Source organism: Pleurodeles waltl, chromosome 11 (assembly GCF_031143425.1).
Source record: "Pleurodeles waltl isolate 20211129_DDA chromosome 11, aPleWal1.hap1.20221129, whole genome shotgun sequence".
Taxonomy (NCBI): Eukaryota; Metazoa; Chordata; class Amphibia; order Caudata; family Salamandridae; genus Pleurodeles; species Pleurodeles waltl.
This window is the reverse complement of record NC_090450.1, coordinates 301,935,135-301,956,002: the sequence shown is the minus strand read 5'-3', so window position 1 is coordinate 301,956,002 and position 20,868 is coordinate 301,935,135.

The window sequence follows — 20,868 nt, the reverse complement described above, 5'->3', positions numbered from 1 at the left end:
TCCAAGATGGGGTGACTTGTGTGGCTGGGACCAGGTTCTGTTACCCAGAATCCTTTGCAAACCTCAAAATTTGGCTAAAAAAACACATGTTCCTCACATTTCTGTGGCAGAAAGTTCTGGAATCTGAGAGGAGCCACACATTTCCTTCCACCCAGCGTTCCCCCACGTCTCCCGATAAAAATGATACCTCACTTGTGTGGGTAGGCCTAGCGCCCGCGACAGGAAACGCCCCAAAGCGCAACGTGGACACATCACAGAAAACAGACCTGTTTTTAGCAAAGTGCCTACCTGTAGATTTTGGCCTGTAGCTCAGCCGCCACCTAGGGAAACGTACCAAACCTGTGCATTTCTGAAAACTAGAGACCTAGGGGAATCCAAGATGGGGTGACTTGTGTGGCTGGGACCAGGTTCTGTTACCCAGAATCCTTTGCAAACCTCAAAATTTGGCTAAAAAAACACATGTTCCTCAAATTTCTGTGGCAGAAAGTTCTGGAATCTGAGAGGAGCCACAAATTTCCTTCCACCCAGCGTTCCCCCACGTCTCCTGATAAAAATGATACCTCACTTGTGTGGGTAGGCCTAGCGCCCGCGACAGGAAACGCCCCAAAGCGCAACGTGGACACAGCCAAATTTTTGAAGGAAAACAGAGGTGGTTTTTGCAAAGTGCCTACCTGTAGATTTTGGCCTGTAGCTCAGCCGCCACCTAGGGAAACCTACCAAACCTGTGCATTTCTGAAAACTAGAGACCTAGGGGAATCCAAGATGTGGTGACTTGTGTGGCTGGGACCAGGTTCTGTTACCCAGAATCCTTTGCAAACCTCAAAATGTGGCTAAAAAAACACATGTTCCTCACATTTCTGTGGCAGAAAGTTCTGGAATCTGAGAGGAGCCACAAATTTCCTTCCACCCAGCGTTCCCCCACGTCTCCCGATAAAAATGATACCTCACTTGTGTGGGTAGGCCTAGCGCTCGCGACAGGAAATGGCCTAAAACACAACGTGGACACATCACATTTTTTCATAGAAAACAGTGCCTACGTGTGGATTTTGGCCTCTAGCTCAGCCGGCACCTGGGGAAACCTAGCAAACCAGCGCATTTTTGAAAACTAGAGACCTAGGGGAATCCCCAAGGGGGGCAGAAATGGTCTAAACACAGTTTGCCCCAGGGGAGCGACCCTTGTCTGATGGGTCGCTCCCCATCTCGAAAAAAACAAACAAACTAAAAAAAAAACACTAAAAAAAAATTTGCCCTGGCAACAAGAGGTTTCTGGCCCCCCTGGGGGCAGATCGGCCTAATAATAGGCCGATCTGCCCCCACGGGGTGCAGAAATGGCCTAAAATAAATTTGCCCCCGAACACCCCCCCGTTCCCCCCCCCCCCCCGGAGCGACCCTTGCCTACGGGGTCGCTCCCCCTGCGTGACATTGGCGCCAAAAAACAAATCCCCGGTGCCTAGTGGTTTCTGCCCCCTTGGGGCAGATTGACCTAAAATCGACCAATCTGCCCCCAAGGGGGGCAGAAATGGTCTAAACACAATTTGCCCCCCAGGGGAGCAACCCTTGCCTGATGGGTCGCTCCCCAACTCTAAAAAAAACCAAACAAAAAAAAAAAAAAAAAAAAAAAATTTGCTCTGGCAACAAGAGGTTTCTGCCCCCCCTGGGGTGGCAGAAATGGCCTAAAATAAATTTGCCCCCGAACACCCACCCGCCCCCGCCCCCCGGAGCGACCCTTGCCTACGGGGTCGCTCCCCTTGCGTGACATTGGCGCCAAAAAACAAATCCCCGGTGCCTAGTGGTTTCTGCCCCCTTGGGGCAGATTGACCTAAAATCGACCAATCTGTCCCCAAGGGGGGCAGAAATGGTCTAAATACAATTTGCCCCCCAGGGGAGCGACCCTTGCCTGATGGGTCGCTGCCCATCTCTAAAAAAAAAAACCAAACCAAAAAAAAAAACACACAATTTTTTTTTGCCCTGGCGCCTAGAGGTTTCTGCCCCCCCTGGGGGTAGATCGGCCTAATACCAATAGGGCGATCTGCCCCCAGGGGGGGCAGAGATGGCCTAAAATAATTTGCCCCCCCACCCCCCACCCCCCCGGGGAGCGACCCTTGACTACAAGGTCGCTCCCCTTGTGTGACGGCGCAAAAAAAAGATCCCTGGTGCCTAGTGGTTTCTGCCCCCCTTGGGGGCAGATTGACCTAAAATCGGCCGATCTGCCCCCAAAGCGGGCAGAAATGGCCTAAATACATTTTGCCCCTCCAGGGGAGCGACCCCATCTGTAAAACAGAAAAACTAAAAAATTCCTGGTGCCTAGTGGCCCTTGGGGGCAGATCAGCTGAATCAAAATAGGCTGATCTACCCCCCCCCAGGAGGGCAGAAATGTCCTAAAATAATCCCCCCCCCCCCCCAGGGAGCGACCCTTGCCTAAGGGGTCGCTCCCCTTGCGTGAAATTCACGCAAAAAAAAACTCCATGGTGTCTAATGGTTTCTGCCCCCCTTGGGGGCAGATTGGACTCATCAAAATAGGCCAATCTGCCCCCAAGGGGGGCAGAAATGGCCTAAATATAATTTGCCCCCTAGGGGAGCGACCCTTGCCTAAGGGGTCGCTCCCCACCTAAAAAAAAAAGAAAACATAACAAAAAGAAAAAAAAAAAAAAGATCCCTGGTTCCTAGAGGTTTCTGCCCCCCCCTGGGGGCAGATCGGCCTAATAATAGGCCGATCTGTCCCCAGGGGGGGCAGAAAAGGCCTTCCCAAAAAAATGCCCCCCCTGGGAGCGACCCTTGCCAAAGGGGTCGCTCCCATTGCGTGAAATTCGCGCGCAAAAACAAACTCCCTGGTGTCTAATGGTTTCTGCCCCCCTTGGGGGCAGATTGGCCTCATCAAAATAGGCCAATCTGCCCCCAAGGGGGGCAGAAATGGCCTAAATATATATTGCCCCGTAGGGGAGCGACACTTGCCTAAGGGATCGCTCCCCACCTAAAAAAAAAAGAAATCATCACAAAAAGAAAAAAAAAAAAAAAAAAGGTCCCTGGTGCCTAGAGGTTTCTGCCCCCCCGGGGGCAGAAAAGGCCTTCCTAAAAAAATGCCCCCCCGGGAGCGACCCTTGCCCAGGGGGTCGCTCCCTTTTGCCAATTTCACTGAAAAAAAAAAAATTCCCTGGTGTCTAGTGGGGTTTCAAAAGCCGGATTGCAAGCAATCTGGCTTTTGAAACCTGTGAGAGACTTCAAAGGGAAGGAAATACATTTCCTTCCCTTTGAAGCCTCTCGGGGCCTCCCCCATGGGATTGAAAAAGAAATGCAAAAGCATTTCTTTTTCAATCGCGCTGGAAGCTCTGCTTCCAGCGCGATGGGGGAGACCCTGTGACTAATCAGTGCGCGCTCGTGCGCTGACGTCACAGGGGGGTTTGGGGGGGTCGGGGGTGGGAGGGGAAGGGCTTCCCCTTCCATCCCTGACTTGGAGGGGTGGGGGGAAACCCCACAGAGGGAGCGAGAGCGCTCCCTCTGGGCTCTGTGCACAGGACGTAATGGTTACGTCCTGGGCACAGCAGCACTGTGCCTCAGGACGTAACCATTACGTCCTGGGCACAGAAGGGGTTAAAAATAGAAAGGTTTCCTTGAAACCTATTTTTCACTCTTTATATTTCACCAAATGAATTACTGTACCCCCGGTATACAATGAAACCTATTGCAAGGTGCAACTCATTTATTGGCTCTGGGTACCTAGGGATATTGATAAACCTACAAGTGCTATAAATCTCTGGAACCAGAATGGTCCGTCAGACCTAACGGTGTATTGTTTTTAAAAATCTGCCATAGTTGGAAAAAGTTATGGAAGAAAACGTGGACAGAAGTGGCTCTTTTTTACAACTCAATGTCAATATGTTTTTCTTTTAGCTGTTACTTCTGTAGGAAAACCTTGAAGGGTCTAGACAAATGACCCCTGCTAAATTCAGAATTTCTTTTACTTTTGATAAATGTTTAGCTGTCTGGGATCCAGCATTGCTTTCATACCCATTTCTGTCACTAACTGGAAGGAGATTGAAAGCACAAAAAATAGTAAAAATGTGGTATGTCCCAGTAAAATGCCAACATTGTGTTGAAAAATGTGATTTTCTGATTCAAGTCTGACTGTTCCTGAAAGTTGGATAGATGGTGATTTTAGCACCGCTAACTCTTTGTTGGTGCCATTTTCAGGGGGAAAAACACATGCTTTCTCCTGCAACCCTTTTTCCCATTTGTTTGAAAAAACAACAACATTTTTGCTGTATTTTGGCTAATTTCCTGGTCTCCCCCAGGGGAACCCACAAACCGTTAGGTACCTTTAGAATCCCTAGGATGTTGGAAAAAAGGATGCAAATTTGGCATGGCTAGCTTATGTGGACAAAAAGTTATGAGGGCCTAAGCGCAAACTACCACAAATAGCCAAAACAAGTCTTGGCACCGGGAGGGGGGAAAGGCCTGGTAGTGAAGGGGTTAAGGCTTTCACTTCAAATGGGATGGAAATTCAAATTCAGAAACAAATGAGAGTTTGTGCCTAAATTGAGGTTACAATAGCAGGTTTTTCATGCCATGATTTTCACTCAGTTTAAAGTGGAGAAATTTGCGCAGAATAAAAACAATAACATTCTGAGTTCCGCACTACAAAAAAGGCAAAACCATGTTATACCTCGTTCCAGCATTCAGAGCGTTGAATGATCTGGTAATACTGCCTTGGATAAATGTTGCTTTAACGTTGGCGGTTTACACCATCTTGGAAGTTTTGATTACTTTAGTTAATATGCTGAACTAACTAGTAAAAATCCAAGTGTCTGAAGACACTTCATGGTCTTAGCTAGTTCTCCAATTACTACAAACTGCGTTCTACCTGCATTCATCCCATGCAAGACATCTGCCCAGATCTCTTCCCATTTGTTTACAGAACCATCTTCTGAAATGTTACTGCCCTCGGCACAGGCATATTTTGGATCTCCTCATTCGCAACATTCAAACCTAATATCTGGCAGAGCTGGCATGGAAGACAGAATGGAAATTCTGTCTATGTACATACAGAAAGACTAGCATGACTAGAGGTAGGCAACGTTCCTGGCGGAAATCGCACTGAGTGAATTTTGTCTGTTTTTTTCTTGGCAGAGTGGAAATGGGGCTAAAAAGTATTAGTTGCCTTTTGAAGCCCTGTAGGATGTTCAGCAAAGCATTTAGCTGATTGTTCATTTCTTGAAGGTAAATACATTGCCGGAGCCCCTGGCAGAACACTTCAAAGTAACTTCCCCAGCAGAAACACATGCGTGCAGTGCCACACACAAGCTCCCCTGCTGGAGACTTTTCCTTGAAGAACACTGTCGGGGGCTGGCCATTTTAAACTACGTAATGTAATTGCTGTTAATTTAATTACAGCAATGGGCTCCTTCAACTTCCTTGAACACTTGTATCCTGCAATGCCCAGAGTAAAGAATTTTTGTTTTGCTGGACATTTCTCCAGTGGCCATAGCAGAGGAGCGTCGCTGCAAGCCTTTCACAACGAAGGGATATTAAATTATGTTCATTTTCCCTCTGTTGTGAAAGGGGAGGGGCCATCAGGGGTGATAAGCAGTGAGGGCAATGCTCAGAGCGCATGTATGTTTGGCCTGCTGTCTCGGGCCGGCCAAACACACATGCGCAGTGTGCTCTCTCCAGCCCAGCACTGTGTTGCCGGGCTGGGGAGAGCATGCACAGGCTCCCAGTCTGCCAGGGAGTGAACTGGCTGGGTGCTCCCAGCCAATCCTCACGCTGCTCTGAGCAGCATGAGGATTGGCTACAGGCCAGATTGGGAGCCTGTGCCTGCACTGCAAGACAGAGGAGCGATTGTGTGGTAAGAAGCGGATCGGAGGTAAGTTTATTATTTTTTTTTTTCTTCAGTTTGTTAAAAATTCCCCCCGCACATGCCGGCTCGCCCCCTGTAACCCCAGCGAGCCGAGACTGCATTTCTCCCACATTCGCCCTGTTTTTAGGTTGAAGCGAAAACACATCTTGTGAGCATTCTGAAAGCTGCCCCTGGAAATGCATTCCACCCAAGTGTTTAACATTGGTTTGTGTTTTTTGAGTCACATTTTCTTGATTTCTAATAGCTGTTTTTTTAATTTTATTTATTTTAGGCTGCCCAGCATGTCTTTGTCTCCCATGGTGCAAAGCTTCAGGACCATTGTTCCTCACGTTCTCTAAACAAAACTTGTTTTTCTCTTGTCACATTTGTTCTGCATTCAAAAATAAAGGTCAAATGTCAGGCACTGTTTTCCTAGGGAGTTTGGTGTTTACTTTTCTTTCTCTGACTTCAAAGTGAGAGGTTTTATGTGACAATCTTGTCTTGCCAGGCACCGGGAAAGAAAGGTATTTTTTCTAGCACAAACACAATGTAAATGTCTGTAAATAAACTGGTTTAATATTTCAGAATACATCAGAATTAGGAAAGCACAATAAAGCACATTCTTTGTAATTAAGAAGTATGGTAGAAATAAATGATTTAATGTGATTAAAAACAAATCAGTACACTAGGTGACTCCAGTTCCATACATTATTGTTTGTCCGCTGTATAGTTTTATCAGTAATAGTGTTTATTTCAAATGTCATTGTCATTTCAATTGAAAATGTGTTGTAATGTAATGGCAGTGCCCTAACACACCACACATACTCCACTCTAAGCTATTCCACTCGAGTACACAACTCTCCTGTCCACCTCAGTCACAGCACTCTATTCTATGCCATTTTGCTCTAAGCCACTCTATGACACTCCACTCTACGATACTCAACACCACTCCACTCCATGCCACGATACTCTAAGCCATTCTACTCCACTCTACCACACTCCATGGCACTTCACTCAACACTACGTCACTCCACTCTATGGCACTTTCCTCCCAGTCCATGCTATGCCACTCCCCTCTACACCACTCCACTCCATACTTCAGCCCTCTATTCTATTCCACTCTATGACACTTTTCTCCTCTCTTAGCCCTCCTCTCTAGGGACCATCCACTCTATGCCCCCAACTCTATGACACTCTCCTTTACACTACTCTACTACACTCTATGGGCCAGATGTAGCAAACGTTTAGCGAGTCGCAAACGGCAAAATTTGCCGTTTGCGACTCGCTAAACGCGTATCCCAATGCAGAAATGCATTTTGCGTGTCGTTACCGACTCGCAAAATGCATTTCAGACTCGCAAATAGGAAGGGGTGTTCCCTTCCTATTTGCGAGTCGCATTGGGATGCAATACCATTTGCGACCGCATATGCGGTCGCAAATGGCATCGCAGTTACCATCCACTTCAAGTGGATGGTAACCCAATCGCAAATTGGAAGGGGTCCCCATGGGACCCCTTCCAGTTTGTGACTGGACCCCAAAATATTTTTTCAGTGCAGGGAGTGGTCCAAGGGACCACTCCCTGCCCTGAAAAAAAACCGAAACAAAAGGTTTCGGTTTTTTTGAAGTGCAGCTCGTTTTCCTGTTAGGAAAACGGGCTACACTTCAAAAAAAAAAAACTGCTTTATTGAAAAGCAGGTCGCAAACATGGAGGTCTGCTGACGACAGCAGGCCTCCATGTTAGCGAGTGCCTATACTCGCAATGGGGCCGCAATTTGCGACCCACCTCATGAATATTCATGAGGTGGGTCATTGCGACCCCATTGCGAGTCGCAGTTGGTGTCTGAGACACCGTACTGCATAGCAATTTGCGACTTGCAAATTGCGAGTCGCAGGGACTCGCAATTTGCAAGTCGCAAATTGCCGACTTGCTATATCTGGCCCTATGCCACTCCATTCTACGGCACTCTACTCAACTCCACTCTGACACTCTACTTCACTCCAGTTTACTATACTACACTCTACAACATTCTACTCCACTCTAAGCCCCTCTACTTCACTCTATGCACTTTAAATATTTAAGCAAAAGTAGTGCATATTTCAGCTATTTCAGGGGCATTGTATGTCAATTAATTTATAAACACAATGGGGGTCATTACAACATTGGCGGTAAAAGCCGCATACCGCCGTGCAGAAGACCGCCAACACACCGCCGCGGCCGCGGAATTCCGCCACAGCTATTATGACCCACATCTCGAAATCCGACAAAATCTAGACACCCACACAAGACCGCCACACCAAAGGTCAGGCGATAAACTGGCGAAATCAAAACCTCCACCGTCACGCCAACAGAAATACGCCCACACTATCACGACCCACGAATCCACGCGGCGGTCTTTCAACTGCGGTATTCCATTGGCGGTACACACCGCCGCGCTCAAAATACACACACTGTTACAAAACACAGCCACATTGGACAATTCGAAATACACACACCTGATACACATACACACACCACTCCCACACACCCATTACAATATAAAACACACACCCACATCACCCACAAACTCCTACGACCACCATTACAGAGATAAGTCCAGAGAGAGACACCACCATCCACAAACTAGCATCCACAGGCACTCAACACCATCACCCACACTACTTCCACATACAAAACACCACACACCACTACACATCACCACACTTATCACCACATACACCACCCCACACATCACCTACACCACCCCATGGCACAGCAAAGACACCCCAGGTTCTCTGAGGAGGATCTCAGGGTCATGGTGGAGGAAATCGTCCCGGTAGAGCCACAACTATTTGGAGCACAGGTGCAGCACACCTCCATTGCAAGGAAGATGGAGCTATGGAGAAGAATAGTCGACAGGGTCAACGCAGTGGGACAACACCCAAGAAATCAGGATGACATCAGGAAGAGGTGGAACGACCTACGGGGTAAGGTGCGTTCTGTGGACTCAAGACACCACATCGGGATACAGCGGACTGGCGGCGGACCCCCACCTCCTCCCCCACAACTAACAACATGGGAGGAGCAGGTCTTGAAGATTCTGCATCCTGAGGGCCTCGCTGGAGTCGGTGGAGGAATGGACTCTGGTAAGTCAAATCTTAACTTTCATATCCCCCACCCTACCTGCATGCTATCACAGACCCCCCCCTCCCCTATCACTCCAACTCCTCACAAATGTCCCAACATCACAAACCACACATCCCAACACCAAGCCCTGCATGCAGCAACAAAGCATGGACACCCATCACTAAAGCATGCCCACTGCACATACACATAACACCCCCCTCAACCATCATCACACAAGACCCCACACAGGAATGCTAGCACTGGGGTACACGGTCACCCACCCATTGCACACCATTACACACACAGATGCAATAATCATGCTTTTACACCCCTGCAGGACCACTACCCAACGTCACCAGACAGGAGGGTCCAGACAGCTCCACTCCCCCCACTGAAGAGGCCCACAGTGATGACAGCAGCTCTGTCCAACTGGATCTAGATGACTAGCCCTGACCATCGTGGGCCTCGGGACAGTCGGTTCCCCACACCCAGTCACAGGCCACCACAGACCTTCCACCCTCTGCTAACACCAGCACAGCATCCACCCAGCGGGCCCATACCTCCGTACCCAGGACACGTCAATCAGCTGTGTGTCCACCACTACAGGGAACCCAGGATAACCCACCACCCCAACAACAACAGGGACCTGGGGGCAGTGGTAGTGGGCACATGGTCCAGGGGACGGAGGCCCAGGAAGACAGGGGAACTGGGAGGGCTGCTGTGTGACAGGGGGCGGACAGGCCTAGGGAACCCACTCTCCACGAGGCCCTCTCCTCCATCATGGGAGCATACCACCACTCCCAAGAGACAATGGCAACGGTACTGGCCAAGTTTCAGGAGACCCAGCGCATGCAGGAGGAACAGTATTTGGGCTTCAGGGAGGAACTCAGAACCATCAGCTCCGCCCTGGGCACCATCGTAGGGGTGCTGAAGGAGATACTTAACACCAGGAGGGACACTGTGGCACTCCAAGGGGCCCCTGACACTAGCATGGACGAAGAACTGCCCACCACCTCCGCCGGCACTAGTGGACAGGAGGCAGCGCCACAGGACCACCACACCAGCACCCCACCACCTGCAGACGGAGAACCACCCCGCAAGCGGTCCCTGAGATCCAGGAACAGGACAGAGCACGATGCCAAGACCCCCGCCAAGAAATGAGACCACCTTGATTGTCATCCCACTGTCCCACTTTGTCACCCTGTCCATATTTAAACTGCCCCAGCTCCACTTCCTATGCCCATATGGGCAATGCACCTGTGAGGCTAATAGACTGGACTCTTCCATGGACATTCCTCCGCCATCACCCCTCACCATTTAACTTCCCCCTCCAATATTTTGTTTTTAAATAAACACCCTTGAATCACAAAACAATCTGGCGTCAGTCTGTGATTTTGAAAATGTGTATTATCAATTACAGTGTCAAAATGCTCTTTCAAATGTAATGTCAACATAAGTATGTCACACATCTCAAGTCCATGAGGAATGTAAGCAGATGACACACGTTGTAAACCACACTTGTGGAACCGTAAGGGAAATGTACGACTCAGTTACCATATACTGGTAGAAATCGACAGACAGGATAGAGGTAGAAGTGTGAAAGTACTTGTAGTAGGCAGGAATTTGTTCTCACCTGTGTGTCACTGGAAATATTGCTGGATAACTGAGTCCCTGTTGTCAATGTCTTCTTCCTTTGCTTCCTCCTCATCACTGTCCACAGGCACAACAGCTGCTACAACACCGTCATCTGGACCATCCTCCAGCAGAAAAGGTACCTGTTGTCGCAAAGTTGTGAAGCATACAGCAGGCCACGATGATCTGGCACACCTTCTTTGGTGAATAGAATAGGGAACCACCTGTCATATGGAGGCACCTGAACCTGGCCTTCAGGAGGCCGAAGGTCTGTTCGATCACCCTCCTAGTCCGCCCATGTGCCTCATTGTAGCGTTCCTCTGCCCTTGTCCTGGGATTCCGCACTGGGGTCAGTAACCATGACAGGGTGGGGTAACCAGAGTCCCCTAATAGCCACACCCATGCCTCTGGAGTTGACCCATCACATAAGGGATGCTGCTATTCCGCAGGATGTAGGCGTCATGCACTGAACCAGGGAACATAGCATTTACCTGGGAGATGTACTGGTCTGCCAAACATACCATCTGTACATTCATGGAATGATAACTCTTCCGGTTCCTGTACACGTGTCCACTCCTGTGGGGGGGACCAGAGCTACATGGGTCCCATCAATGGCACCAATGGTGTTGGGGATATGTCCAAGGGCATAGAAGTCACCGTTAACTGTAGGTAAATTCTCCACCTGAGGGAAAACGATGTAGCTCCGCATGAGTTTCAGAAGGGCAGACAACACTCTGGACAACACGTTGGAAAACGTAGGCTGGGACATCCCTGATGCCATGGCCACTGTTGTTTGAAATGACCCACTTGCAAGGAAATGGAGCACTGATAGCACCTGCACTTGAGGGGGGATCCCTGTGGGATGGCGGATTGCTGACATCAGGTCAGGCTCCAACTGGGCACACAGTTCCTGGATAGTGGCACAGTCAAACCTGTAGGTGATGATCAAATGTCTTTCCTCCATTGTCGACAGGTCCACCAGCGGTCGGTACATCGGAGGATTCCGCCATCTCCTCACATGTCCCAGCAGACGTTGCCTAGGAATGACAACAGCGACCACAGAGTCAAACAACTTAGAGGTATGTACCCACAGTCTACATAGAACACCATTCATACACAAAATGTGGCCTGTATTTGTGTAGTGCGACAAGGCCTAGGTCTGTGTGACGCAGTTGGTAATAAGGGCATGTGGGCCCCTGAAATGGTGGCTGCCTGACCTCTAAAGTGGGACAATGGGATGTGAGGTAACTGCGCTGGCGTTGAACACCGTCGCGGTAGGCGGTCGAAGACCGCGGCGCAATGCTGCATTGGTTAACATTGGACCCTATGGGTCCCAGGAGCCAATGACGAAGTACGCCGGCGGTAATGTTACGCACCACCGCGGACGTGACCGCCGCGGACGTGACCGCCATTTTCTATCTGTTGAATCACTCGATACCTGATCTTCGACAGGAGAGGACCTGCTCTGAAAGTGCTGCTGTGACCTCGGTCTGGAAGAGACAATGGCTTGTGCGTCTGGGGAAAGGGCCCCTGCGTTCACTGCAGAGGAGTTGGAGAAGCTCATGGACAGGGTCCTCACCCAGTACATGCTACTCTACGGTCCTCCAGACCAACAGGTAAGTACACAGGGAGCATGTTGTATGGCCCATGCCTGTGTGGAGAGGGCTGGTTGTAAGAATGAAGGGGGCACAGTTCTGCATGCATGATGGAATGTGAATGCATGTGCCACATGGCAAGGGTAGGGATGTGGGCCACTCACTTAGACGGAGCAGTTGTTAATGACTTCTCTTCTTCCCCTGTACATGTCATGTAGGTCAGTACCCACCAGAAGAAGGATATTTGGCGTGCCATTGCCAAGGATGTCCGGACCCTGGGGGTCCACCACAGATGGAGCACCCACTGCCGGAAGAGATGGGAGGACATTCGCCGCTGGAGCAAGAAGACGGCGGAGGCTCAGCTGGGGATGGCCTCCCAACGTGGGAGGGGTTCCCTTCGAACCATGACCCCCCTGATGTTCCGGATCCTGGCGGTGGCCTACCCTGAGTTGGATGGGCGCTTGAGGGCGTCACAGCAGACACAAGGGGGTGAGTACAACATCATTCAGCAGACCTTGCGCGCAGTGAAGGTGTCTGGGTGGGGGAGGAGGGCTGTGGGTTTCCCTAGGCCAGGGCAAGTTCCGTAGGCCCTCCTTAATGCAGGCCATGTGGCACCCCACCCCACCTCTGTAGAGTGCTAAGTACAGGTATTCATGCCCCTGTGTCATCTATGTGTGCAGATGTCATCCATAGCCTTGTAGGCCATATCCCAGAAATTGCATCTGTAGAGCCCAACAGAGCGACGTAGTGCAGGGAGCTGCTGTGTCTGTATTGTCCGCCAACGATAGCGGTAAGCCATGCACTCAACCTGTCTTTCTTCTGTCGTCCCCCCCTTTTTGTGGTCTCCCTGTTCTTGTGTGCCTCAGCATCATCAGGCGGAGGTACAGTGGCACCGGAGCACGAGGGAGCTGCATCCCACATGGCCATGGAGGGCCACACCATGGACTCAGAATACACCAGTGGGACGGAGGGCGAGGGGAGCACCACGGCGGTCACAGGATCTGCAACCAGCAACATGGACTTGTCCTCCGATGGGAGCTCTCTTGTGGTGGCGGCAACATCTGTGCCCCCAATTCTACAGGTACAGCCGCCACCCCCCCTACCAGCAGCGCCCTCCCAGCAGCCCCTCAGCGTGTGCCCCGTGCCCGCTCACCCAGGAGGGTGGGCATCACCTTCGCCCCAGGCACCTCAGCCCCTGCCCCTGCCCCTGTCACCTCTGCTGCCCTCAGTGAGGAGGCCATTGACCTCCTCAGGTCCCTCACTGTTGGGCAGTCTACCATTTTGAATGCCATCCAGGGTGTAGAAAGGGAATTGCAACACACTAATGCATTCCTGGAGGGCATTCATTCTGGCCAGGCTGCCCTTCATCGAACCCTGCAAACTCTTGCCTCAGCACTGATGGCAGCCATTGTCCCTGTGTCTAGCCTCCCCCCTTCAACTTCCTCCACCCGACCCAATCCCCTGTACCTCTGCCTATCCCAAGCACACCATCAGACCAGCCTGCACACACCTCACCAAACAAGGGAAGCTCATGCAAACATAAGCACCACACATCTCACAGGCACTCAAGCAGGCAATCCACACATACAGACACACCAACATCCACTGCCTCCACTGTGTCCCCCTCCTTGTCGTCTCCCTCCTCCCTCCCAGTCTCGTCTACACTCACACCTGCATGCACTACCACTACAGCCACTACGTCCCGCACCAGCACACCCACCACCACACCCCGCTCACGTGCACTCACCACCCCCACGTCCCCTGTGTCCTCTCCCAGTGTGTCTGTGATGCTCCCTCTGAAGATACACAAACAGAGGCACACACCCACCCAACAGCCATCCACCTCACGACACCCTCCAGCAATTGTACCTGCACCCAAATCCACAAAACTTACACCTCCTACAACCACCACCTCTTCCTCCAATCCCAAACCCCCTCCATCTACCCGTCCCAGTGTCTCCCAAAAACTTTTCCTTGCCCCCCTTAACCTATTTCCCACCACTACTCCCCCTCCAACTCATAGGTCCCGTACTAGCACCTCAGCCAAGAAATCTCCGGGACCAGTGGTGCCTGTTGTTACAGGTATGTGGAGTGCACCGGCCACCAGGCCAGCCAGAGTGGCACGGAACCAGAGCACAGCCAGTTCCCCCCCTGTGAAGCACCAGAAGTTGGACAGTGCCCGGTGGGAGAGGGGGAAGACTCCAGCCAGCAAAGCCGCTCACAAGGGTCCCGGGGGGAGTGTTGACTCAGCTGTGACTCCTCCCAAGGTGGGGGAGGGGCAGAAGAAATCTCCAAAGTCTGGGAGGAGCAGCACGGCGGAGAGGACCGCCATCATCCCCCCTGCCCAGGAAGCCACCGCCAGCCCCAGAGTCACTGGTCAGGAGGCCACCGCCAGAGTCACTGCCCAGGAGCCCAGCCCCATTGTCATTGGCCAGGAGGCCACCATCAGAGTCACTGCCCAGGAGGTCACTGACAAGGAGGCCAGCCCCATCGTCACTGCCCAGGAGGCCACCGCCAGACTCACTGCCCAGGAGGCCAGCCCCATCGTCACTGGCCAGGAGGCCACCACCAGAGTCACTGCCCAAGAGGCCAGCCCCATCGTCACTGGCCAGGAGGCCACCGCCAGAGTCACTGCCCAGGAGGCCAGCCCCATCGTCACTGGCCAGGAGGCCACCGCCAGAGTCACTGCCCAGGAGGCCAGCCCAATCGTCACTGGCCGGGAGCCCACCTCCAGAGTCACTGCACAAGGGGCCAGCCCCATCGTCACTGGCCAGGAGGCCACCACCAGCCACAGCCCAGCTGGCCAGGAGGGCCCCGCAAGCCACAGCCCAGCTGACCCATGAAGGACTGCCAGCCACAGCCCTGCTGGGCAATGAAGGACCGCCTTGGCAAGCACCGCTGAACAGGCCAGGGACCGCTGAACAGGGCAAAGACCGCCATGGAATGCACCGCTGAACAGGTCTGACACTGGCAACACAAGCACCCCCGAACAAGCCAGGGACCGCTGAACAGGGCAAAGACCGCCATGGAATGCACCGCTAGCCCATTTGGGGCAGGGGCAGTGACGCAATTGGGACCGTCACGGGGTGTGTGCTGCACTCTGGGCACCAGTCCCCCTCCAGCACCAGTGGAGACTGTTATCCACTTGAGAGACTGTGGTTTTGCACTCCCCAGGATGGAACAGTGGGCAAACCACCCACTGTAGAGACTTGAGAGACTGTGGCTTTGCACTCCCCAGGATGGAACAGTGGGTAACCCACCAACTGTATAGACTTGAGAGACTGTGGCTTTGCACTCCCCGGGATGGAACAGTGGGCAAACCACCCACTGTAAAGACTTGAGAGACTGTGGCTTTGCACTCCCCAGGATGGAACAGTGGGCAAACCACCCACTGTAGAGATTTGAGAGACTGTGGCTTTGCACTCCCAAGGATGGAACAGTGGGCAACCCACCCACTGTATAGACTTGAGAGACTGTGGCTTTGCACTCCCTAGGATGGAACTGTGGGCAAACCACCCACTGTAGAGACTTGAGAGACTGTGGCTTTGCACTGCCCAGGATACATCAATGGGCATGGAGCCCCCTTGTGGATCTGGCGTGGTGCACTCATCCGGCTGAGGTGCCCCCCTTCCCTTCCCCCTGAGGTGCCTGTTGTATTTCTATCTGATGCCCCAGCAGTGTTCTCTCCATTTTGATCAGGTATCTTGTGTGGGCCTCGCCCATGCATTTTGGGCCCAGTGGCCCACGGACAATGAGAGGTGCATTACCTGCACTACTAATTGTGGTGTATATTTTGTTTAATGTATATATATATATATATATATATATATATATATCTGTATATATTTGCTTACTGTATTTTGATATATTACAATGGTTCCACTAATTTCCTTTTGTCTTTGCATTCTTCCGGGGAGGGTTTGGGGGGTGTTACTGTAATCTATAGATAAGCATTGGTGTGTGCGTTGTAGTGGGTGAGGGTCAGGGTGGGGGTTGGGATGTTGGTTTTGTGTGTCCCTGTGTTTTTGCCTCCCCTATGTCGTAGGTGCAGTACTCACCGTGCTCTTCGCCGCCGGCGTTGATGATCCTCGTGTAGGAGCAGGAAGACTATTGCTGGCAGAATATGGAGTTCCGGCTCCATGGTGTCCTGATTCCTCGTGGGATGTGTAGAGGTGAGCGTTTTCACTTTGAAATGGCTGTTTCCGCCGTGTTTTTATCCGCGGTGAATCCGCCCCGGAAATGGTGGCGGATTGGTAGGTTGTGATACTGTGGGCGGTACATTGTCTTCCGCCTGTCTGTTGGCGGTAACCACCGCGCTGTTTGTCTGTACCGCCGTGGCGGTCGGAATGTTAAAGTGGCTGTCTTTTTTGGCGGTTTCCGCCACGGTCATAATTCCAAAAAATATTAGCCGGCCTGTTGGCGGTGTTACTGCCGCTTTAACACTGTCTGCCAGGGTTGTAATGACCACCAATATCATCTAGGTATTTGTGAGAGCTATTCATGATATTTTTTTTTACTTATTAAGCATGCATCACATACCAAATTACCTCATTGTGCTACAGCAGTATAGCCATCATGTTTACAGCGAAATGGTGTTGACACCCATACCACTTGCTGTCTGTTAATATATATATCTATTCCAGTCCTCAAGCATGGAAGTTGCAGAAGTGTCCTGCATAAAGCTCACTCAAGGTACCCCCGACTAGGCAAGTGTTTTAGTATTAGAATTAGTTGAGGTTAACTAAGATATTGGATTGTCCTTTGTTAGAGAACAGTGCTGTTACCCAGTTTACTCAAATACTAAACATTAAAGCTTTAGGATACTGAGAAATCACTCAGGTTGGACAGATCTTGAAGCAGCAGAACTATCCATCTGAATATACTTTCACATAGATGTTCAAAGGGCATACCCTGGGATCAACTGCACAAGCACAGATCTATCCCACATAATAGATATCAGATTTCAGGAAGCAAACCAGTTCATCAGGTCACAGGATTTTACATGCTTAGGTCACAAAAACAATTACCAATCAGGTTATACTCCCTCTCAGGCTTAGTCTTCAGACAGCAAGCTATATTTTAACATGCATGTATCTTATAGGCTCAGACAGAATTCTGTCACATTCACAGATCTAAAAATTGTCTCTCATGTTGTAGAGGTTGCACAGGCCCAGGCTTCAGACAACAGTGTACGTAACATAAATATTACAAGCTGCAAGAAGAAAAACCTTCCCTTAAATTGCAGGTTTCTTAGCAAGCTCATGCATCCCACAACAAAGTTACATTTGAGATTAGAAAGCAAAAAAATTGAAAGATGGAAAAAAGGGGGGATAAATTCAACCTTTAGTGATCTACAAAGACAGGTTATTAGGAGGTCTTTTGGCTCAGGACCTTCGGCATTTGATGGACTACCTTAAGTGGATTCTGCTTTCATAAAGTCTGGTCACAACCACCTAAACGCTAACTTTGGAAGCCCTAAGGGACCTTTTTCGCATTAGGAAAATGTGCTTTTGATTGTGTTGAAATACCCTATATGTCTAAACATTTGATGATGGTGTTGCAATACAATTGATGAATTTTATGAAATACATGTAATCATGGTTTTGAATAAATGGGGGTCTCGTGACAATTGATGTGGTCATTGTTGATCAGTAATGGTTGAATGTATCCCCCCTTTTTCCATTTTTAGGTCAAGCGCACAAGCGCTTCTGACCTGTTGTCTTTCTGCTGGGCTTTTAACCAACCCCCATGTCACACCCATCACTTTTATTCATTTGTGGGCTTGCCTTTTAAAATTCCCTTGATTTAATTGTTGAAAGCATGCATACCTCATGTCTTTTCTGGTGTTTAGCCCTCATACAGAGCACTGGCCAATTATTGAAAACATACACAGCTCCATGTTTTTCGCATGGTTTCTGGACTACTTATTGTTTTTATTTCTACACAGCATGATCGCACTCAGCAGTAATTCAGGCTTTGCATGACTACCAGTTTACTTCGATTGTTTATCCAAGCGCTCCTTGGCGAAATCAAGGTTTTACACAGCACGCTAGCGCTCAGCAGTATTGGAGCGAATTGCATGCCTACCAGTTTACTTTCATTGTTTATTCCTGGTTCCTACTTTTATTCTATTCCAGCCTAAAAATAGTTTAAGAAACACTTAGGGGGTGATTCCAACTTTGGCTGGCGGCGGGCGCCGCCAGCCAAACAGGAACCGCCAGAATACCGCTGCGTGGTCAAAAGACCGCCGCGGGTATTCTGGGTTTCCCGCTGGGCGGGCGGGCGACCGCCAGAAGGCCGCCCGCCAGCCCAGCGGGAAACACCCTTCCACGGGGATGCCGGCTCCGAAAGGAGCCGGCGGAGTGGAAGGTGTGCGACGGGTGCAGTAGCACCCATCGCGATTTTCAGTGTCTGCATGGCAGACACTGAAAATCTTGGTGGGGCCCTCTTACGGGGGCTCCTGCAGTGCCCATGCCATGCCAGGGGCCCCACGACACCCCATACCGCCATCCTGTTCCTGGTGGCCAAAACCGCCAGGAACAGGATGGCGGTATGGGGGTCGGAATCCCCATGGCGGCGCAGCAAGCTGCACCGCCATGGAGGATTCCCCTGGGCAGCGGAAAACCGGCGGTACACCGCCGGTTTTCCCTTTCTGACCGCGGCTGAACCGCCGCGGTCAGAATGCCCAAGGGAGCACTATATGCTGCAGTCTGACTGAGGGTCCGCTCCAGAGAACATATACACGTTAGGCTCCATGATGTGGTGAGGTCCCGATTTGCGCCCAGAAACTAAAGGCTATTCGGTCCAGTGGACTGTGGCAACCCTAACCCTCCATTGATCCAGGACAACCCCACACATCCCGTAAACGCCCACTTTCCCCCATCCCCCTCCCCCCGGAAACTGGGCGGCTCAGACTGGTGCTGGAAATCACCAGAGGTTTATATGCCAGGAACGTTTGCTGTCGAAAAAAGAGTAAAGATAAAAGCTGTGTGCGACAGCTTCTACAGGGTAAGTCGGACCTGCTATTTGCCAAACGGAGACAATGAGTGGAAGTGACATTAAGATGGTGGTGAGAGATCGGTCTTTAACCTGCCTTTCTGGGGAAGGCTCAGATGAGCCAAGAGACTGGGAACGTAGGCAAGAAAAGGAAAATCAAGTTGTACAGCTCTTTCTAAAAGTTTTGAAACAGTGGGACTGAACAACCGACAAACATCGCATTCATTCCCTTGCAAAGCACGCTCAAGTGTTATGGAGTTGGACAATTAAATTTTTTAAACCATGGCCTGCAGTGCTTTGTTTGTAATATAATAAATGCCGGTGCCCAAAGCGCTGCTCATAAACCCACGTCTGGCATCATTCTGAATGCCAAGGTTACAGTCCAGAATCCACTTCTAGCCTTTTTAAATTTGCTGCAAGACACTCTGGGCCGTATTTATACTCCGTTTGCGCCGAATTTGCGTCGTTTTTTTCGACGCAAATTCGACGCTAAACTAACGCCAACTAACGCCATATTTATACTATGGCGTTAGAGGCGTCTAGCGCCAAAGTTCCCGGAATGTGCGTCATTTTTTAGCGTGAACCCCTTCCTTGCGTTAATGATATGCAAGGGAGGCGTTCCCGTCTAAAAAATGACTCCCAGGCCTTTACGTGGTATTTATACTCCCGGGCAAAAGAGACGCCCGGGAGTGGGCGTGGCTAAAAACGGCGCATTTGCGCCGCTTTTTAACGCCTGGGTCAGGCATGGCGTTAAGGGACAAGTGGGCTCAAAATGAGCCCAGAGTGCCCTCCCCTGCCCCCAGGGACCCCCCCTGCCACCCTTGCCCACCCCAGGAGGACACCCAAGGACGGAGGGACCCATCCCATGGACATTAAGGTAAGTTCAGGTAAGTATTTTTTTTTTAATTTTTTGTGGCATAGGGGGGCCTGATTTGTGCCCCCCTACATGCCACTATGCCCAATGACCATGCCCAGGGGACAGAAGTCCCCTGGGCATGGCCATTGGGCAAGGGGGCATGACTCCTATCTTTACAATGATAGGAGTCATGTTGATGGGGGATGGGCGTCGAAAAAAAATGGCGCAAGTCGGGTTACGACGATTTTTTCGACGTAACCTGACTTGCCCCATTTTAAGACGCCCATACGCCATTTTCCCCCTACGCCGGCGCTGTCTGGTCTACGTGGTTTTTTCCCACGCAAACCAGGCAGCGCCGGTCTGATTGCGCCGTCTAACGCCATTCCATAAATACGGCGCCCGCATGGCGCTTCAGAATGGCGTTAGACGGCGCAAAATTTTTTGACGCTAAACTGCGTTAGCGCAGTTTAGCGTCAAAAAGTATAAATATGGGCCTCTCTGTCCTGTTATCTCACTCTTTCGGGTTTCTACGTTTTACATTGGTGACAGATTTTCTGTATTTCTCTTTCTTTCCGTTTGGTGTGTTTTTATCTCTCTTGCACGGGAAATGTTTGATGAGGAGAAATAAGTGCCGGTCCCCAAAATTAAGTGGCCGTGAGTCTCACCGGCATAGCCGGCTCAAACACAGCACTAATGACTTGAATTCAAACATTGTATTTGCTGTCACGCATTTAAAATAGGTAGGTAATGACTTCAGTATGTAACCTTAGCATTTAATTTCAAAGCCAGGAAAATAATCAGAATGGTGCAGATGGGACCATACTTAAGGAAAATGCTCAGTTAAACCAGTGGT